We start from the raw sequence: 5,435 nt of genomic DNA on the forward strand, positions 1-5,435 counted from the left end.
CAAGGAATTTTAGGCCACTCTGTTTGCACTCATTTACACAAATGAATCTCTCATCCTCACCTCTCAAATTTTCTAGTAGAGCCCAGATTTGATTTTCTTTATTTTGGGTCGATTAAAAACTAAAAAGATAAAAACAAATTGAAAAGAAATGCAAAGGAAACATATATCCGATCTTGAGCCTTAAGCTCTGATACCAAATGATAAGATATGGAACCACTTCAAGGGGAGTAAGATTCGGATTACCTTGTTGATCGAATATCTCAAGGCAAGAACATTGTTTGAGATTCGAATCACTCCACAAGCAAGATCGATCATGTCTAGCTTGAATGATTCTTGTTGATCAAATATCTCGAGGCAAGAACACTTCCATGAGATTCGAATCATTCCACAAGCAAGATTGATCATGTCGAGCTTGAATGATTCTACATGCAACCTAAACTACATAGAATTGCAAAGAAACTTAGCCATTGGCTAAAGAAGAGCACAAATGCTTCTTTTACTATATTTTTCAAGTCTCTTACACATACAACATACATGGCTTTATATAGCCTCAAAATGAAACTACTAAAGTCATTTCAAGAGTTGTAACATTCATACTTAATGGCCATAATTAATCATTATGTAATTGTAACCTATAGTAAATAAAGTCTTAAAATACATAAATGAAATACAATAACTCTAAATTGTAACCCACCCAAAATTTATAACAATCAAACTTCATTCTTCTTCAATGTGGCATGAATTGAAACATCTTTTGATAATTTTGACAACCTTTTCTTCACATCTTCATTGAAGTATATTGTATGATTGATGTCTTTTGGTTCATATCATTCTCCACTTCTTCAAGAGGATTCGTCCTCGAATCTATTTGTGAAACTTTGCTGCAAAAAATAAGTTATGGAAATACAAAGGACCTCATAACACTCTCTCACGTGTATACACTCAAGGAATTTTAGGCCACTCTGTTTGCACTCATTTACACAAATGAATCTCTCATCCTCACCTCTCAAATTTTCTAGTAGAGCCCAGATTTGATTTTTTTTATTTTGGGTCGATTAAAAACTAAAAAGATAAAAACAAATTGAAAAGAAATGCAAAGGAAACATATATCCGATCTTGAGCCTTAAGCTCTGATACCAAATGATAAGATATGGAACCACTACAAGGGGAGTAAGATTCGGATTACCTTGTTGATCGAATATCTCAAGGCAAGAACATTGTTTGAGATTCGAATCACTCCACAAGCAAGATCGATCATGTCTAGCTTGAATGATTCTTGTTGATCAAATATCTCGAGGCAAGAACACTTCCATGAGATTCGAATCATTCCACAAGCAAGATTGATCATGTCGAGCTTGAATGATTCTACATGCAACCTAAACTACATAGAATTGCAAAGAAACTTAGCCATTGGCTAAAGAAGAGCACAAATGCTTCTTTTGACTATATTTTTCAAGCCTCTTACACATACAACATACATGGCTTTATATAGCCTCAAAATGAAACTACTAAAGTCATTTCAAGAGTTGTAACATTCATACTTAATGGCCATAATTAATCATTATGTAATTGTAACCTATAGTAAATAAAGTCTTAAAATACATAAATGAAATACAATAACTCTAAATTGTAACCCACCCAAAATTTATAACAATCAAACTTCATTCTTCTTCAATGTGGCATGAATTGAAACATCTTTTGATAATTTTGACAATCTTTTCTTCACATCTTCATTGAAGTATATTGTATGATTGATGTCTTTTGGTTCATATCAACCTCCCATATAAAATGCATGAGATCCCTAACATTAAAACACGACATAACGTTCCTATGAGACATACATACTTGATTCTTGTCATATTGTTCATGATTAACAATACATGGTTTTTCTAATGTTTCATAGGCATAGGGTGTACTAAACATAATATAGAAGTATCTCGATGCACGTGGTATACAAAATGCATGAGGTCCCATAACATCAAAGCATGACATATATTCATGGCGCTAATAATACCTCAAATCTATTCCTAGCATAGTGTTCCTATGAGATATAAATACTCGATTCATTTCATATTTTTAATAATTAACAATACATGATTTTCTAATGTCTCATAGTCCTAGAATAGTTTATATGATATCATAGGGTAACTTATATGCAACATATCATATATCATATCATATACATAACATAGTATATGTCATACAATCATAAAACACGACATGTGCAGGGGCCACAGGTAGCGATGTCCATTCCCCGTCATCATCCCCACCATCTATTTCATTCTCCATTTCCATGAAATTCTCTATTTATTTTTGTGCGGATCAAGGTAAGGGATTCATGGCAAGGAAGTGGTAGGGATCGGATTCCCCATGGGGAATTTTAGTGGGATTTAAATCCAAGAGTCACCAAGAGTTTTGAAGATGAAAGGTCAAGAATCTTTATAGGAATAATGACTTTTTAAGGGTTAGGAACAGTGGCATTGTTATGTCTCTGTTTAGTTTTCGAAAACCTTATAAATACATTTGTTATTACTATCGTAAGGTAAAGTAGAGCAAAGTAAAAAAAGAAAAGAAACAGAGAAGAAATAGAAGGTTTTTTCAGAGTGTTCTTTGTCTCCTTCTATCGTTAGTGTGTGTGGGACTTATTTCACAAATTTATGAGTTTTTGTTAAAAAAATTATATCAAGCCAATGGCGAATGTGTGTCAAATTCTGCTACCGCGACTAGTGAAGACAAACTACGGGAATTGGAGCATTCATATGAAAGCTTTTCTCGGTTCTCAAGATGCATGGGAGGTGGTCGAAGAAGGGTTAGAAGAACCAAAAGATACCACGGGTTATACAGCGGCACAAAACAAGACGTTAAAAGAGGTGTGATCAAAGGATAAGGCGACACTATACATGTTGTTCCGAGCCGTTGACGAGTCGGGCTTTGCGAAGCTTGCCAATGCAACTACTTCAAAAGAAGCGTCAGAAACTTTAGGAAAAGTGTTCAAAGAAATCGACCGAGTCAAGCAAGTGCGTCTCCAAACTCTTCGTGGCAAGTTGGAGAGCATGAAGATGAAGGAGTCAGAAAGTGTATCTGACTACATCACGCATGTACAAACTCTAGTTAACCAACTCAATCGAAATGGAGAAATGTTAGCCGAGACACGGGTTTTGGAGAAGATTTTAAGGTCATAACCAACAACTTTAGAATGTTGTATGCGCGATAGAAGAGTTAAAGGACCTAGCAACGTTCACAGTCGACGAGCTAGCCAGTTTTCTCGAGGAAGACGAGCAACGTAAGAAGAAGAAGGAGGAAACACTTGATCAATCACTTCAAACCAAGGCGTCAATCAAAGATTAAAAGGTACTCTACTCTTAAAATTTTGAAGGTAGAGGTTTTGATAGTGAAAGTAGTAAAAATGGTCACTGTGCTCAAGGAAGTAGTCATGAAGGATAATATAAGAAGAAGGGACAGCCGAGCCAAGCAAATTGGCATGGAAGAGGACGCAATGGAGGAAGAGGCAGTCGATCAATTTACTCCAACATTCAGTGCTACAAATGTCATAAATATGCACTATGCAAATTATTATAACTCCGACAAATGTTACAATTGTGGTAGAACATTCAGTGCTACAAATGTCATAAATATGCACTATGCAAATTATTATAACTCCGACAAATGTTACAATTGTGGTAGAGGGCCATTTTGTAAAAGATTGTCGAGCCGATAAAAAGGTGGAAGAAACAATCAACCTAGCCTTGGTGACGCAACAAACCAAGGTCTTAGGTCTTCTCTTGATGGCTAAAAATGAAGATCTGAAAGCGTAAGAACACGACGGAGAAAAAGACGATGGCGGTAGTTGTGAGGCGGTGAAAACCGTTGGAAACGAGGGGATACACAGGGGATTCGGAAAAATCACCATATTGGAGATGAGAAAATCGAAGAAGGAATCTGGATTGAACACGCAATCGACGAACGAGCCAAAGAAACTACCAGATCATCAGAAGGAGAATAGAGATTTAGAGCAACAACCAAAATCTACAGTGGATAAATCTATGGAGAAGTCTTAGTTGCAGACATTGAAATCCCTGAACGAGCGCATTTTGAAGGAGAAAGTAGAGATTGAAAAAGAAAAGAAAGCTTTTAGAATTGGAGATTGAAAGCTTAGAGAAGAATGAGCTGAGTGGGAGTTCTTTCTATCTCACACAGGGGAAGAAAGAGAATGGGAAAGTAATTTCTAAGCTTGTGAAAAGAATTGAAGAAGTATGGAGAAAGAGAGGAATGTTAATGATAAGTCGTGGGTTCAAAACCAAGGTGCGTGCTGGAAAGTGAAATTCTTTACATTGAAGCGTGGCACCATACGGATCGAGTTGAACATCCTTCTAGTCAAACTTGGTTAGACGTGGGCGTGGGTCGGATGAGCTATCGCGTGTCGAATATCGAGTGGAGCCGAGTCACTTTACAACAAGCCTGACGCGTTATTCCACCTAATCGTCAATACGTGTCCCTCAGGCTTTCTGACACGCTTTCCCTCCCGCAAGTTGACACGTGACACGCTTTCCCTCCCGCAAGTTAACACGTGGCCGCTTTCCCTCCCGCAAGTTGACACGTGGCTTGCTGGCTATCTGACGCGCTTTCCATCCCACAAGTTAACACGTGGAAAATTTTCTCTCTTGACAATGCGTCTGATGCGTTATTCCACCCAATCGTCAATACGTGTCTCTCAGGCTGTCTGACACGCTTTCCCTCCCGCAAGTTGACACGTGGCTTGCCGGCTGTCTGACGCGCTTTCCTTCCCACAAGTTGACACATGGCTTGTCGAAAAATTTTCTCTCATGAGAGTTGCAATACTGAATCTGGCCTTCAAAGTGAGTTCATTAACCTCCTTGTTCGTGAAAAGACTATAAGAAATCCAAGAATTTAATCTTTCTTAAAAGAACATATGGAACCGCCAAAATAAGTTCATTTACCTCCTTCTTGTAATAAGTTCATTTACCTCCTTCTTGTTTCTGAAATAACTCTCAGAAATCCTCGAATTTCGTCCTTCATTGAAAGAACATATTGAACGACTCAGATCTAAAGAAAAATTGTGAACGGCCGTATCATCGGTTTAAAGTTTGTACTGTTGTAACCCCGTATCATGTAAAGATATTATTAAGAATTAATAAAACTTGGCCTATGTAATGTTCGAACCTACGTCCTCCATGTGTCCAAGGCCTTTTGTTCTTTTTTGCATCTGTTATTTTGGCTTTTTAACACGACAATCTTACAACTGAGTTTTATTGGGCATAGATTTTATGCACATTATAGATCGTTAGCTCATAATCCAACCAATCGAGTTTCGTTTACATAACTTTATGCATAATAAACTTAAAAAAGTCATTATCTTCTAAAGTTCGTAGTGTTTTAACTCGTATCATGAAAAGATATAATTAAAAATGAGGGAA

This window comes from Cucurbita maxima, unplaced genomic scaffold, assembly GCF_002738345.1.
Source record: "Cucurbita maxima cultivar Rimu unplaced genomic scaffold, Cmax_1.0 Cma_Scf00657, whole genome shotgun sequence".
NCBI lineage: Eukaryota > Viridiplantae > Streptophyta > Magnoliopsida > Cucurbitales > Cucurbitaceae > Cucurbita > Cucurbita maxima.